The following is a 17,893-nucleotide window of genomic DNA, read 5'->3' on the forward strand; positions in this document are numbered from 1 at the left end:
ACTGCTGTAATCAACATCAATTGAGGGTTGAGCACCTTGAATATTTCAACATCGATTTTTTGGGACACCCGTTAGGACAAGACAATGTAACCCTCAAATTCGATTGAGCGAAACAGCGATGTGATGTTAAACGAAACTGCTAGATAAAAAGCAAAGCAAAGCAAAGCCTTAGTGCTACATTCCGATTCGGAACTTGACCTTCTGTTTATTATACACAGATTTCGCAGCCGACTGTTTTTTGTACAGGACAATTGCGGGGCTAGCGCTACGATCCTACTGACACTAACAGTTTCTCCCGAGCCGAGACATGAACCTACGACGACTGGCTTGTTAGGCCAGCATCGTACTTCGAGACCATCTGGGAAATCTCTGATAGCTACATAATGGAAAAAAAAGCCCGGGTGGTTAACTTTAATAATGCAGAGAGGACTAACGTGAAAACCAGCCGGCGCGGCGTTGGTGATAGAATGAGGGAATTTGAAAAAGATGACGAACTGCACTGCACATTGTTTGTAGGGGTACATTAGGGACTGTATGGGAAAAAATCTAAATTTTGCTTATTGGTACCTGTATTGCCGAAACACGGCAACAAGTCAAATTTATGCCGAGATACCAGTAATGTTTTTGCTGACCTCGGCATCAACAGTGTTTAACGATAAATTCGGCAAAAAATTAAGACGAGATTCGTCAAGCTTAGTTTTTTGGACGAAGTCTCGGCAAAATTATCTGACGACTTTCGGTAACAAGCATTTTTTTGCTGAAATATCGGTTGAATCCAAAGTTGCCGAGTGAACTCGGATGTTATTTTGCCGAGCTCTAGATCCAGTTTTAAGTGTGTACATTTACTTTCTTATTCCACTCTGATTCAGGGGAAGTTGGGACGGATTGAGATTGAAGAAAGAACACTCTTAAGCAGTCTAATCATCGCAGCAAGTACCGTTCTTATACAGTCTCAAACTTCAAAAACTTGAGAATAACAATCGAATTGTTATAGCTAGTGAAATCAAAAGGTATGATCATTAGGGTGCCAATCATCGTATGGAAAAAAAGTGACCAGAAAATTTCAAAAAGAAACCCTATACAAAATGTTCACCTGCTCGAAAAAACACCCTGCGCAATTGATTAATTAATTTTTAATTTTTCTTTTACCTTTTTTTTTTGAATAAATAATTTTTTTAGGTGTATTTTTTTTTTGGAAATACAGAATTATTATCTACAACTTTGTCGAAGACGTCACACCAATCAAACGAACCGAAGTGCTTTTTTTATTTTATACTCATTTCCCACAATATTATGAACCACCCTATGCCGAGTAAATGAGCCGCCCCAATGAAACATAATGTACTCGATGCTAGTTATAGTGTAGATCATTATACAGGCTATTTCGAGAGACTAGTGATCAATTTCAAAAGATAAATTCTAAACATTTTGAACTCCGCCTTCCACAATTGAAAAAACGAGTAAGTCCCAGAGTCGATTTTTTCAAAGAAAAAAATTCAGATGACACCAATTCTCGACGTTTCTTGCGTTTTTTAGTCATCGAAAAAAAAATAGAAAACCGAAATTTCACGTACCCCCCTCTTGGGTGATTTTTCGGTTTTCAAAAAGGCCAAACTTCAATTGCTTTGCGCCACCCCATTTTAAGTCCGATTGAGCTGAAGTTTTGCACAGCGTGTTTTTTCGAGCAGGTGAATATTTTGTATTTTTTTGAAATTAGAGATGACCATTTTGGCTGGCACTCTAATGATCATCTTAAAGCGTTTCGTTATTCGGAATGACCTTTAGCTTATGATGCATAGCTTTTAACTGCAGGACCTGCAGGGAAATCAGTAGGCGTTGAAAAAAGTGACAGTCAGTGTTTAGACCTTTTGACCCTCTCTCTTATGTCGAATTCGTTTTTACAGCAGGACTATACCGTCCAGGACCACACTTTGCAGCTGAAAAAAAAAAACACTTTCCAAGCAGTTGCAATGGTATGCGTAATACCAGAGGTAGCTGTCACTTTGTTTTGTTTTGGTAATTATCGCTATTGTCTTTTTGTCGCGTTTGTGCTACTGTACAAAATTTGCCAATTTACTGAAAAATGACGGAACTCAATATTATTTTGCAAGAATATGCATTGGTAGTGAACGATGATGGTACGGTGTAAAAATCAGTAATAATAATCAAAGCAAACCGATTTTGACACATTTTTTTTAAATTTTGACACATACGTGTAAATGTGTTGGTGTCTTCAGAACTGCACTCTGTTTCTTTCGCGGACTGTCTGGGAAAAAGGGTAGTCCGGGATAGTCCGGAAAATGAAAAAAAAAAAAACAGTTATAGAACAAAGTGTAGTCCGCGGCGTCGCTACACCGCAAAAACGAAAACGACATTAGTGATTAATGTTAAAGTGTGAAACTTTCCGATTTGTTTTTTTTTTAACATTTTTAAGTCACTTTATTCTATTATTTGTGTTTTTTGACATTATTGAGGTGTGTATGTCAATAAATAACCTGTCTATAATTGTAAAGAGATCTTCACTGGTAAAAAACATTACATTAAGCAGTATTTCAGATTGTAAATAAAACTGAGCATCTGACCGATGATATAAACAATGTTTAAGTGTCATCTAGTAATCAAAATATCAGAAAGGACAATGTTGCCAAAAATTTCCAACGTTTGCAGTGCAACTAGAATGTAGGATTGCCACAAGCCGTGACTGTGGTTTTTGTATTCTGTCAAAAGTAGTAATATACTTTTGTGAAAGTGAAAAAAAAACATGGAGAATCGGACTAAGAGAATTACTAGAGCAAAATATGCCCTGCTTGCTTGACTGTCTTCTCGAAACAAGTGAACGATACATGGCCGCAGATACTGGAGATTATATCCAACACGAGTGAACATTTGGAAGCATAATCTGGATGTAGGTACACCGGCATTTAACACAGCGTTACCCCTCCCTCATGAGCAATTTCATCTGGCTTATTTTTAGACAGAATGACGAGCAACAGTTTTGATATTTCCAGGGCTCCGTAAGGAGGCAAAACAAGTTATAATTGTATATCGTACAACAATGACAACCGTTAAATTAACTGGAAACACTTCTCGCAAGCCGAATTGTGATAGTCAAAAACAATTTCGAAAACTTGTATGTAACTCAAAACCGGTTCCAGATAAAGTATGACGGTTTGGTAATTTCAGACATGTGATTCATTTTGTCTCAGGAACTTTCTGTTATTTTGCTGCTGAATGAAATACCGGCAGATGAAAACTCAGTACTACCTCGGGCACGGGCACGGACAGGTACATAGTGACGCTAGGGGCGGTGGGCGCGCCGTGCATTAGCGCAAGCAGAAAGCCGCCCGCCACTATTGGACCGGCCCGAACCGATGATTGATGATCTTGGCGTTGGACTTATGGTTTGAAAACAAAATCCGCTACCCTTGCTTGTTGTCCGGTTTGCAATGTTCCCACCGTGGGTGGAAAGATTTCAATCACACACATGCACGGCACGGCTTACGTTACACGACTCGTTTGCGTTTGCTGCTTCCTCCAGTCCGCACGGAAAACGCACCGCGGCGGCGATGCGATGGTTTTGGTTTGGCTAGTTTTTCCATTGTCAAGACTTCAGCTGTCTTCTGGGTGTGATTTCACATTGGACACTGCCGGATATCGGCGCGCAGTTGGAGTATTTTAATGGGATGCTCTACATTACGGCGTCATTAGACGGCGAAACTGGTGCTGTAATGTCGTGCCAGTAGATATGTACATTTTTAGGAACATGCGTAAGCTATGCGTGCTCCTGCGTTGCTGGCCGACAAATCGCGCTTAGTCTGTGTGAAAACGGGGAGGCGGCAATTGGAGGTTAAATAGGTGACCGCAATACTGTTTGTTGTTCCAATATTTTCTCAAATATTAACAATACTAAAAGATAAAAAAAAAATAAATAAAATATTTTCAAACTTAACATATTAAATAGTTTATTTCAAAAAGACAGAATTTTACCAAAACAGCTCTCTTACCAACAAAAAGAGCTAAATTCTGGTCGGTTTCTGGTGTCGGTGCTTGTGACAGGAAGAATACATTGTTGGTAGCATTCAACGTCTTTAAGCCACACTTGGAGGAGTTGTTTACTCGCTTAATGAAAAGAAAGTCGCATGTTTTATCTCAACCAGAAGAAACTGAAGGAAAAAAGCAGCCTTTAGAATGTATTGTTTGGTCTTCGCCCACTTTTACTGCTGGAGGTAATCATGCAAAAGAAAAGAGATAATATTCGCCACACTCTATTACGCAGTTGCTGACAGAATATAATTTGGGCGTTTTATTCCGATGCAAATTTTCAGCGCCGCACTGAATTCGCTTGAATCAGTTCAATTTGACGATTTCGTTTTTCTCCAGCAAAGGTTTCTGTAGGTTCAGAACTTACTTACTTTTTTGAACCCAGTTCAAATATTTTCAATTGGCGTAGTAGGGAGGTATGCAATCGGCTTGAAGGACATTCCATATTCATTTCGTATTGGCAGTTATGAGATGCAATGATGCTGCTGTGCAGTCGACAAATAAATGAAGTTTTAAAATACTTTGTAAATAATTTCTGCAATCCTCTAATTGTTTGAACTGAGTATTATTTACACAGATTTTCTCAATGGTCATGTTTATTTATTTTTGCTCACTTTAGAGTTGAATTAAAAGAACGTTCAAAGCGGTATCGATGTGCCCAGTAACCCTGGAAAACTTTTTATTTGAAGAGTCTCATATCACAAAACTATTAAAATGCTAATAATATTGAGAGAATGAGACGCTTCTAGATAGGAAACTTTTTTGAGCAAAATGGTAATCATAAAGATAAATTTCAAGGGAAATACTTTTTCAGTCTTAACGGTGGATCAAAGCGCTACTATGTGTTATGTCCGACGTTTCGGCCATTGGACTTGGTCCTCCTCAAGGGATCTACAATAAAGTTGTACCGTTTTTCGTGCAGCGTACAAAGTATTATGATAAGTTGTCATAGATTGATAGTTCTTTTTCGAAGTATTTATATTGGAACGTTAGAGTTAGTTTAAGCTTCAAGGCATACTACTCTTTAAACAGCACGTCGTAAGGCAGGAAACATCTAGGGCTTTCATATAAAGTATTCAAAATTTGGCAACTGTCTTGAATCTGTGAAACGTGTTTTTGAGTAAGTTGGTAATCACCGATACTAAAGTAGAAATACCTTGGATGAATCACTTTCTTTAACGGACCACCTTGACGAATTTGGCGGGTGGTCCACTCAAAGAAGCGGTCTATCCAAGGCAGATCTACCCTACAACGATTTTGACATTTATTCTGGCCGGAAATTTACAGGCTGTGTGGAAGTTTGCTGTGATACGAATCCAGGCTAAATTAATTTTAAAATAACTCCTATCGGGTAACAGCTTATCCAGTTAATCTGTATCAGAATCACGAGAAACATTTATAAATTCCGGTTTAATGTTAAAAGAAATTGAGTTATTCTGGCGAGTGGTCCACTATAAAAATGGGTCCACTATACGTTAATTTACCCAGTTTCTTCCTATTCGTATTGTATCATTAACGTGTATACTGCCCTATTATGGATCACTTATCGCGTTTTCAGTAATGCAATCGACTAAGTGTTAGTAAACACTGTTGTTATAGTAACTGATACGTAAAAGTGTGAGTAAATCCTCCTTTGTTATAACTAGAAAATGAATAATCACACTTAAAAATGCCTACAAATAAAATCAACGTTGATGGATCACAAACAACATATTTCGATGGGCACTAATTAAAAGACCCCAAATAAAATCTAATGAAATGCTGAAAAATATAGACGTATTATAAGGAAATTTGGAGAAAGTTTCAAGGTGCTGTAATTGGAGGATTTTCAATGGAAATAAGTGTAAAAGAAAGGAAAATCGGAGATAAGAATAGTTTCTCCCCGAGTTTTACGCAGTAAAGGTGTTTAATAAAATCAATCTAGCAACAGAGTTGGCTACTAAAAAATAATAAATGCGCAATTCCATCCATACAAATCGATGCTAGAAGTTGAAAAAAAATTTAATCAATAATAGTATATTTGGTTGATTATTTATATTGATTATTTATATTAATTATGACACTGGTCGACCAGTGAAAAACAAAATGCCCAGAGCTCAAAAATGTGAAGGATTATAACAGTTCCTGTGAATTCAGGTGCTCCTAACCAATTTAGAAGTGCATAAGGGGCCATCCACGTACCACGTGGATAGATTTTAAACGATTTCGAACCTAACATCCCCCCTTCCCCCCCCCCCTCGGGAACAACAACACATATAAATTCTAAAAAAATTGTATGGACCGTGGACATAACACAAATCGCCCCCCCCCCCAAGCTGTCCACGTGGTACCTAAAGACTTCAGAGACTCCATGAAGTTTTCACTTAAACAAACGTAGTAGCGACGAGCAATTCCTCTGCTTCCAATCTTACCAAAGGCACCTCAATTCACAGGAACGGCTGAAAGGCTATAATCTGTCATATTTTTCCAGTTTGAGCTTCAGGGAAAAACCCTTTGTTGACTTTATAATTTTAAAACATCAGTACAAATGGAGTAAACGTGTGTTGAAATTGAGACGAGAATTTGTTGGGACTGTATTATCCAGTAGTTGACATGAGTTAAAAATAGGAAAAAAACTAAGCAAAAAATAATCCGAAGAAAAAAGAGTTAAAAACGGGTTATTACTAAGTTAGAAATCGATCAAAACTGAGTGAACAATGCACGTAAACAACAAATATCGCACGCTCAGCCTGGGGGCTAATAAGGGTCTCGATCAACTAGATTAGTTGAGAGAATTCGTTATCGATATTGTTTTTGGCACATTTTGCATGCGTAGGATAAGTACAACGATACACCGTGCCCCAGTGCTGAGTCGAGAAAATTCGATCGATCGGGAATCGAACCCGGTATCACAATCGTGTGGAAGAGCTAGCCGACCGACATCGCTAACCACAGAGCCACGGAGACCACATATATTTTGTAAGTGATCACGTATAATTTGTAATTGATCAAAATAAGTCAAAACAAACGAAAAATGGGTTAAAATAAATGAGTTCTACAGAAAATTTAAAACGAAGTAAAATATAAGATAAAAATGAATGTGAAAAAGGGTAAAATGAGTTAAAGAGTTAAAAAACAAATTGGAAAGTGGGTAAGAAATAGGTAAAAATTAGGTCAGTAAATGTTTGAAAAAACAAAAGGAGGGGGAAAAAAGAGTAAAATAAGCCAGAATTGAATCAAAAATACATCCAAAGCGAAACTGGTTCAAAAACAAGTATAAAAGGATCCTGCAAAATTATATCTACCACTTTTTTAAAATGATTTTCATACATTTTTTTGTCAACGTCCAGGCCTACTGTGTAGCGCAATATGATACAATATAAGCTAAGAACGGGGACAATCCGTACCAACCGATTCGTGTGTAAGAAATGGGGTATAACTGCCTTTAGTGGACCACTTAGTAGTGTAGCTGCATATTTTGCAAGAATAAGTGTGAATATCTCAACTGAATTAAGTATTTCATTATGTATAAACAGAACAGTAACATGTTTTCTATCTTTTCTGCATGAAAAACAACAAGATAATACCTCTATTTCCTTATAATAAAAGAAATAAATCATCGCTGCAGTTTCCTTTAATGGGCCACCGTTTCCTAATTGGGTCCACAACAATTTGGGAATTTGGGCCAGATATACTTGAATAATTTTTTAATCCACTGTGTAACAGGTGTTTCAGTTGTGAACAATTGCACCATACCGCAGATTGCTTCAAATTATAAAGGACCATCCATAGATGTTCATAGATGTGGCCATTTTCTACTCGCTTCGTAGTCAATCATCCTAAGTAATTCTGAATATTTCGTACGAACCTTGAAAAACGAGGATTTTCTGAGACAACTGCAACTGTAGACTGCCGCTGCCGCTCTTTCGAAATGGGGAATCCTTTACAATGCAACTGGTTTTCCTTTTCGTGGTTTTCCTGACCACTTCCTGCTTGCACGGAACATTATGGTGGAGCGTGGAAGCTTCTCTAATCGAAACACCACTTTTTATTGCTTGGAGACACGCAGTAACAGCTACTTCAGTATATTTTTCACCAATTTTTGGCGTTTTTCGCATTTAAGCTGCAGCTTGTTACAATAACACGATCATAACACATCTATGGTAACTATGATTCGCTGTGTTACTTCGATGTGAATAAAAGTCTATTTCGGTACTCAGCAAGACAGCGTGTTGATCGAACTTTTTCGGAATGAAGCATGTCAAAATAACCATTTGCTACCATTAATTGGACCACAATTTTTTGTTCAAATTTTGAGTGTTTTTCTAGTGAAATTGATTGCTTATCTTTTAAAGACACTATTATTCTACCCGGTCATCAAAAATCTGGTAATTTTCGCTCGGAAAGTGTGATGTCAGTAACGTTTTTGGTAAAGCCATTCCTTATGAAAACGTTAACGAACCATGGCAAATCGGGCAGCTGTTATTAAAAAATATTTTTACAGCTTTAACTAAAAATATTATAGTGAACGTCTATTGCAACATTTCTGATGAAGAAAATTATTGACATTATCAAAGAACCTATCAAAATAAGTATATTTATCATGTGTCATTTGGAAAAAGGTGTTCAGGTGGTCAACTAAAGGAAGTGGTCTATATTCAGCAGATCTACCCTAATATAATTCGTTGGGAGTGAAAAAGCTAAGAAAGAACACTCCTTCTTTGAACAATCTCCTGGGATGGAACATAAGAATTTCCTTCTTATGTTCGGGATTCGAAACCAAGGATATAGTGCCTTTACTCGCTTCAACTGTTACGGTTGGAACTTCAGTACTAACTCTACTCCTAGCATTTTTAAATTATAGTTATACCGCCATTACTCGTTCTCTAAAAAGAATATGAATTGAGAATGAAGGAGTTTGTGCAAAATTATAAAAAAACATTTTTGTAAATATAAACAAAATATATTAGACATCGAGTCAACATTCAGCGAACAAAGCAATTCGTTAATATTTTTCACCATTCGCACACAAACATGTACAATCAAACCGTTTCCATGGTGATTGTTAGTACTCTCGAAGAAACGTGCTCCGCGTTGAACAGGAATGGCTTCTACCAAGAATTAGCATTATGCAATTGTCCTGAATCATGTCTGGCACAACGTTGACTTAGCTTCGCACAATTAAGGTTACAGGTTCCCAGTGGCATAGCGTGACCGGGTGACACCCGGGGCGGAAAACTTGGGTGTCACCCCCAGCAGGGGGCGAGTTAGCACATTCGTTTTTAACTGCACTAAATCTACCCATTTTTGAAAAAATTGGTTTAGATTATACTCTTAGGAGAAAATTTATATAATTTTCGAGGGGTTTCACCTCGATCTCCACCTAATTTATAAATAATCCCACGTATGTCACCCTTTTGAAGGTAACACGTCTGAAAATTTTCTTAATGGGTGTCATCCCCTAGAGAGTGACCCACGCTACGCCAGTGCAGGTTCTAATTGACAAGAAACAGTCTTTTCAATCACGTCTTTACTTAGCCCCGGTTTGTCTTTATTTCGAACTGCATAAAATGATTCATAACCAAGTAGCACACTTTTTCTCTGCAGATAAAACTTTGCGGTCCAAAAACAGTGATAAACGACAAAGATTCACTCACCACAGCGAAGAAAAATGGGGATTGCAACTCCCTCCAAATTCCTAACCACTTTAGCACGATGAACCGAAAAATATTTACAAATTTTCTAGAAATACACAAAAGAATCGCAAGCGAAAACTCTTTTACATCTACTCGCGGTCGCAGCTTGCTACGATCTATCAAAACATAAAAAATGAGTGATAGGGGGAATAGGGGCACAATGAACACCCTAACTTGGTTGCTGATTCAAGCATTTAAAACGACAAAAAATTTAAACTGTTTTCAGTGCTAAACTTGGATTAACTATCAATAATTAAAGGTACACTATTCACAAATTGAAAAGTTTATCGTATAATAGTGAATAACACAAATTAGATTCATGCATCAAAAACAAGCAACTAGTCGGTGTGTGAGGCACAATGAGCACCCCAGAAAGGTTTTCTTATATATGTTCGCACCATCACTGTAAACAAACACTGACTATGGGAACAGACAAACTCACAAGTCTACTGAGATGAATTTCAGGTGAGCTTATGTGACAAGGTGTGCTCATTTCACCCCACCTAAAGGTGACCATTTCGCCCCTATCGAATTAGTTATAGTTAGAATGAGATGTTTATACTAGTTATAGCTTAAAATCAAAACTTCAATGATGGTGGAATTTGAAGTATGACTAATACTTCATATTGATGTCTACATACTTGATTAAGCCATTTAAACGACCGTAAAAGCATATTTTGTAGTGCCTAATAGTAATAATTTTCCAACATCCGGAAACCAAGTTGATTTTTAAAATGTATTTCCATATTTCAAAAAGACAAATCACTTTTGTTTTACATAAAGAGATACTGTAGTAACTACGGAAGAGTTTCACATTCCATATTGTATTATAAAATGCGCAGTTTCGCAGAAAAGAGGGGTGGTTATTTCGCCCCGTGTGTTCATTATGTCCCTTATCCCCTTTGTGGAAAACATAGAGTTGAAAAATTCTTCAAGTAGGATTAAAACCGGTTAAAAAAAATAAAAATGGTTTAAAAGTGTGTCAATTATTGGTTAAATATGAGTTCAAACGAATCATAATTGAATCAAAAATTTTCCCAAAGCATATCAAAACTGGTCCAAAACGGCTGCAGTATTGATCATGAACATGGTTCAAAATGTCATGATTCAAATTTGTTTGGATCAAAATGTCGTGACATGAGCCAAAACCAAGTCATTCTTGGTTTAAGTAAATATAAACAAGAGTTGAACAGGAGGTTTTGATTTGCTGACTGTTAGTTAGAAGTTACCTTCCTTCACTCCATTTGGAGCTACATGAACACCGTTGTTATTAGAAGTTACCTTTTAACGGGATGCATAACGTGTTATAAAACCAGTAAAAAAAATCATAGGTTGTGTCCGAGGGACGACCGCATGTCTAGAGGAAATTTAGATGTTCCTCTTCCATCGGCCACTGCTTGCCTTCCGCTTTCACTACCGGTACTGCAGCAGAATGCTACGAGAACCAAATTGAATATGATCGTATAAAAACTCAATTTTGGGACTGGCAATACGTAATGATTATATGAATATTTGCTTTTTTGAGGGAGCTGCCGCCAAAAAAGTACGTATGACGGTGGTTCATTGTAAGATCCAAAATAAACTATGGAGCTTCGCCCTCTGTTCACCTTTAGAACGATTTGGGTTAACATTTTTTTGCCATTCCCCATCGCATATCCATTACCACTAAACAAAGTTTCACGAAAAAAAAAAAAATGAAACTCTTACCACAGTGCGGTCAACCCAAAAATCCATGCTTCCAAAGCATCTAAATCACAGCGAGACGGAGATGGAACAGGGGTAGAACATGACGCTTCCAGCTGAAGAAAATAGATGGGAAAACAAGAAAATAAATTAATTACCGGTAAAAAGTGGGGTTAAATATAACTCAATTTGCTATCATCGGGGTGAATAATGGGGGTACATACGCGCGCGCGTCTGCGTTCAGGGAGAGAAGACAGTTGCAGTGGGATAATCACACTAGAAAAACAAGAGAAAAAAAAACAACAGCTATTTTGCTGCATCTTCGTCGTCACCCACTCACAAGTTTGCTTCGGGCGAGGCAATCTGCCCGCTATGGGTGAACCAGTAAAAGGAATGGATTTATTGTTTTGTTTTTGCATGGGGTACCTAACTACTACTTTGTTGCGAACAAAAACTGTTGAAAATCTTGAAAGTCCCTTAGGGGGAGAAATATCCACAGCACAGTGGAAAATGGGTTGAAGAAAGCAGTTCAGCTGGGAAACTATTTTCAATGATGATTAATTGAGGGCAGGTCATGATAAATTGCGACTGTTGATCTATGACACTGTCCACGCTTGACGTCGTTTTGTATTCCGTTATTTTTGAAGCTTTCCAACCTGAAGCGTTCCAACACATAAAAACATATGTTTTGTGAACCTACTTAATCAGAGCACGGTACTTAAGCTCATGCCATAAAACAACCAACCAGAACTGAAATCATATTCTTTCCCCTAATCCGATTACATCCGCCCTACAGCCAAGAGTGTACAAAATTTATCATCAAGCAGAATTGAACGCACGAAGGTCATAAAGTATTAACCATCGGAGACGGAAGTCTTCCACCACTGCACTGTAATCAAGCGTCAGCCATCTTCATTTACGATAAGCGCTCCCATACGGACCAGGTGGGCTCCGTTCAATCTTCACAAACGGCCGGCCCCTCGTAACACCTATCATTATCGTTTGCCTAATGCACGGCAGATAACCGAGATCCTTACGAGCTGCTGTTTCGACCTCCAAGACAAACGAACGTTTATTTAAATTACCAAACGAGTGTGTCTGTGTTTGCGTTTATGCGTGCGGCATGATAAAAGCGATCTCCATTTGTCTATTTGTGGTTTTCTTGTATCCTCCCAGCGACAACAACAACACACCTTTCACCGTGCAAACCTGGAATGAAAAGGCGGAACCGAACACAATCAATTGCAGCGTTCTTCCCACTCATTCTTACCCCGATCTGCGATTCGAAACAACCCGCAATGATTCAAGTCCTTTGGATTCTCGATTGACCACAGACGGTCTCAGGTCTAAATACATATCTGTATCTGATGATGCGAAGTAACGAATGTTTGCCTTTGAGGTATCATTTGAATCACTTCATTTATTTGACTCATACACACAAACGGCAGAAATCTTATTGTTTGCATGCCTGCTTTTGTGTTGGTTTGTTTCAAAGTGCGGTTTTAAACCACCCTCTTTCCACCCACACAGTGTATACACACACACAGGACGGACCATAGCAAAGCGAAACCACCTCTAATTAATTGTATTTACATAATTTTCCTTGAGGCCAAGCAGCGCTGCTGCTTCGTTGTAAATAAATTCCTCCCTACCCCATACCATGGAAGCAACTTTTGAGCAACTCTCTACTGAAGGATTAGAAAAAGTTTCTCTAACATGACATGGCCACAATCGCTACAGGGAAAATCAAATTTACTCGCGTCCAAAATGTCGAATTTAATGAGATTTTGTCCTGAATCTATACGAACAAAAACCTTTCCAGCAGAGTAATAAATTTAAAACACTTTCTCATTGACACGACATCTTGATTCCCGTCTCTGCGTCTCGCTTTACAACTTCCTAAATCCGGAAGGGTCGTTCAATTTCGTTATTTTACAGCTGGATTATCGTGTTGGCAGCATCTTTGAAGCCGGCGATGTCTCAAATCCCTTCCTAGATTCTCGAATGACCTGATTTTGTTTCTGCTTCGGTTTTTTTTCTCTCTGCTCTAAAAACCCGACAGTAACAAAACACAGGAGGCGGAAACCCCCGGAAGGACACGCAACGACAAGATTTGATCACTTGTCAGAAGATATCCTGCAAGGCGACAAGCAAAAAAAAGCATCCTCTTCCTCACACACACACACTGAGAAAACTTTGTGCCCGTTGTGCTGTGGTATTCTTCTTTGTGAACTTTCCGTCATGTCACCAATTTCCCCTTCCAGCCACAGAAGACAGTTTTCACCTCGTTCTCGTCCGGATTGCAATCCACCCGATCGATACTGCCAAGTCCTTTACTGAATTTTTTTTATCTCTCTGCACATTAAGAGTTACACTAACGAATGCCGTTCCGCACCTTTCTAGGCGCACTTTTTGGCCTTCCGACATTTCTGCTTTTTTTTTTCGTTCCCTGTTCACTCTGTACGAAGATGCACCATCATCATCATTATCATCATCACCATCATCATAATCTTCTCGAAGGCGCAATTCTTTCATTTGCGAGCTAATTAAAAATCCAATTGCAATCAGTAGCTTGAAAGGCTAGTAGATAAGTACCAACTATTTCATCGACGTGAGAAGATTTAATTCCTCTAATTGGGTCTGAGCGTGATGGCAGGTTCGGATGACAACATCAAAGGATAGCGTAGCGTAATCGTAAAAACGCAAACGGCATGACAACTGTCACAGACTTGCGTGTCCGATAACGGTTGCTGCAGTAGGCGTTGATGGATTTGAAAGCACGAGCTTTAATCTGTCAAGCGATATGCTGACAGTAGAAATATCTTCTGTTTTCCGTTGTAAATCTTTCAGGATTGCATTTGTTTAACCAAAGTTTATTGTACAAGTCGCAATTAAATCAAATAAAGGATAATCTGCACAGTTGATATTTTTATTTTCCCGCAGAAATAGTAAACCAGAGATTTAAAATAATTTACCTTTTAAAGTACTGTATGAGAAATTGTTTTTCTTTCATAAGCAAAAACACCAAACTATTTCAATACATACAATGAAAAACCAATCCAAATCCAATCCGAAACCAAATTCAATTCAAATCTAAATCCAAACCAAATTCGATACAAATCCAATCCAGTAACAAATCCAAATCCAATCCAAGTCCAATCAAAATCCAAACCAAATCCAATCAAAATCCAATCCAAAACCAACCCAACTCAAACCCAAATCCAATTTAAAACCAACCCAAATCCAATTCAAATCGAATCAAACAAATCCAGTTTTAAATCAAAATCCAATCCAAATCCAATCCAAATCCAATCCAAATCCAATCCAAACCCAATCCAAACCCAATCCAGATCCAATCCAAATCCAATCCAAATCCAATTCAAATCAAATCCAAATCCAATTCAAATCAAATCCTAATCCAATTCAAATCCAATCCAAATCCAATCCAAATCCAATCCAAATCCAATCCAAATCCAATCCAAATCCAATCCAAATCCAATCCAAATCCAATCCAAATCCAATCCAAATCCAATCCAAATCCAATCCAAATCCAATCCAAATCCAATCCAAATCCAATCCAAATCCAATCCAAATCCAATCCAAATCCAATCCAAATCCAATCCAAATCCAATCCAAATCCAATCCAAATCCAATCCAAATCCAATCCAAATCCAATCCAAATCCAATCCAAATCCAATCCAAATCCAATCCAAATCCAATCCAAATCCAATCCAAATCCAATCCAAATCCAATCCAAATCCAATCCAAATCCAATCCAAATCCAATCCAAATCCAATCCAAATCCAAATCCAATCCAAATCCAATCCAAATCCAATCCAAATCCAATCCAAATCCACTCCATCCAATCCAAATCCAATCCAAATCAAACCCAAATTCAAGCCAAACTCAATCCAAATCAAATCCATATACAAATCCAATCCGAATCCACTCAAAATTTTATCCAAATTTAATCCAAATCCAATCCGAATCCAATCCAAATCCAATCCAAATCCAATTCAAATCCAATTCAAATCCAATTCAAATCCAATCCAAATCCAATTAAAATCCAATCCAAATCCAATCCAAATCCAATCCAAATCCAAACCAAATCCAATCCAAATTCAATCCAAATTCAATCCAAATTCAATCCAAATTCAATCCAAATCCAATCCGAATCCAATCCAAATCCAATCCAAATCCAATCCAAATCCAATCCAAATCCAATCCAAATCCAATCCAAATCCAATCCAAATCCAATCCAAATCCAATCCAAATCCAATCCAAAACCAATCCAAAACCAATCCAAATCCAATCCAAATCCAATCCAAATCCAATCCAAATCCAATCCAAATCCAATCCAAATCCAATCCAAATCCAATCCAAATCCAATCCAAATCCAATCCAAATCCAATCCAAATCCAATCCAAATCCAATCCAAATCTAATCCAAATCCAATCCAAATCCAATCCAAATCCAATCCAAATCCAATCCAAATCCAATCCAAATCCAAATCCAATCCAAATCCAATCCAAATCCTAACCAAATCCAATCCAAATCCAATCCAAATCCAATTCAAATCCAATCCAAATCCAATCCAAATCCAATCCAAATCCAATCCAAATCCAATCCAAATACAATCAAAATCCTATCCAAATCAAATCCAATCCAAATCCATTCAAAATCTAATATAAATCCAATCCAAATCCAATCAAAATCAAATCCAAATCCATTCCAAATCTCATCTAGGTCATATCCATATTATTTTCTTATTTTGACGTAGAACTAAGTTTCTGGGTATGAAATGAAATGCCAAAAACGGAATCAAGGAAACATGTGTCCATTTTGAAATGCTTATAAGACGGGTAGGTTTCAACGGGTTTCCTTTTTTGTAAGATTTAGACCACTGCGTCTAGGGTTTTGGTCTTTTGTGGTACTGATTTTCTTAGTTTATGCAGCAATTAGTGGAGAAATCATCCACGCTACCGCCCGAATGAAGAAAATTGTAGTTTGTCATGCCTGCTTTTGTTCAACTTCATTTTGTCAGTGGATGATAGGAAGTACGGTCTCAGTTTAGTACAGCTTGTAGCAGTAGCGGTAACAGTTAACTTGCTGAGTCTGATTTCGACTCAAACAAATCATTATACTAACAGATGGCCACTTCCTTCGATGACGCTCTGATTTGTTTTGGCAACAACGTAAGCTTTCTGGAACTTGGCGACCATAATCTGTCGGCCGTGTCTAGTTTTCAATGTTTAAAAACAGTTTTCTACAGAGTCAGAGTGGCTGATTCTCACTGCTGAGTTAGCACAGAGATGCTATCAGCATCATAATTCAATTTTGAATCGAACAACAAATTGTTCTTTCAAGGGCAAAGCAAATAAATGATCGAAAGTTTAACATTTTCTTTCTCTGACTTGATTGCGACGCATAGTGTTCGTTTTATTACTGTTCTGTGCACTCGTATTTATATGTGCAAATCATGTCTACACAAACACGCTACAGCGCAATCAAATGTTGAGTTATCAAGAGTGCTCTGCAAAGCAAAGCAAAGCAAAGCAAAGCCTTGGTGCTACATCCCGTATCAGAGCTCGACCTTCTGTTTAATATACACAGACTTCGCAGCCAACTTTTAAGTGTACATGACAATTGCGGGGCTAGCGCTACGATCCTACTGACACTAACAGTGTCTCCCGAGCCGAGACTCGAACCTACGACGACTGGCTTGCTAGGCCAGCATCGTACCTCGACACCAGCTGGGAAAGTTTCTGTGGTCTGCATATTTTGCTAAAAATCGCTTGACGTTCCAACATGTAAAAACTCAATCGGTCCTTTTCACTGGTTGCCAACATGAATGGGAATCATTGCATCTTGCGTCCAGCGAAAATGAGAGAAGACAAAACTCAATAAAAAAGAGGAACCAGCTACAAAACGCGCGTGGCCTCTTACAACATTCTTTTGAGCTATATAAGTATCTGCTTCTGCTCAAATAAATCATTTTACTATCGGATGTTGCGACCGTTGGAAAAAGTTCACCAGCAAAGCTAGTAGTTTGTTAGTCCTCCGGTTGAGCTCTGCCTTTTTTGGCAACAACACGAATATTCTGGGGATGCCGGTAATTATAATCCGCAGTTCGTCCAAAAATAAACAGCTCTCTGTTGCGTTTTCAACCCAACGTTTCCCACTGTTTGGTAGCGCAAAGATACGATCAGTAGCACATCCAATTTAAATTGAACAATAAATTGTCCTTTTTAGGACAAAACATATATAACATTAAAGATTTAATTTTTTCTCAATGGGAGTTTGCTCTAAAATTGACAGTGAAATGTTTAAATCTGCATGCAATCCGGCTGTTCAAACATGTTAAATATTTCAAAATTGATTCGTATTTTAGAAAACTTATCCAATAACAATTTTGCCCATAAAAACGTCTATGCAAAGTTTCAGCCAAATAAAAAATGGTCGATTAAGTTGCCCGTATTTTTTTTTGTGGGATT

At 37.9% G+C, this 17,893-nt stretch overlaps 1 protein-coding gene across 4 annotated transcripts in view; it reads left to right on the plus strand.

The window, feature by feature from the left end:
* LOC129718794 (uncharacterized) overlaps nucleotides 1–17,893 on the plus strand; it is a 346,046-nt gene that overhangs the window by 3,773 nt on the left and 324,380 nt on the right. The window lies entirely within an intron of this gene.

This window comes from Wyeomyia smithii, chromosome 1 (assembly GCF_029784165.1).
Source record: "Wyeomyia smithii strain HCP4-BCI-WySm-NY-G18 chromosome 1, ASM2978416v1, whole genome shotgun sequence".
Taxonomy (NCBI): domain Eukaryota; kingdom Metazoa; phylum Arthropoda; class Insecta; order Diptera; family Culicidae; genus Wyeomyia; species Wyeomyia smithii.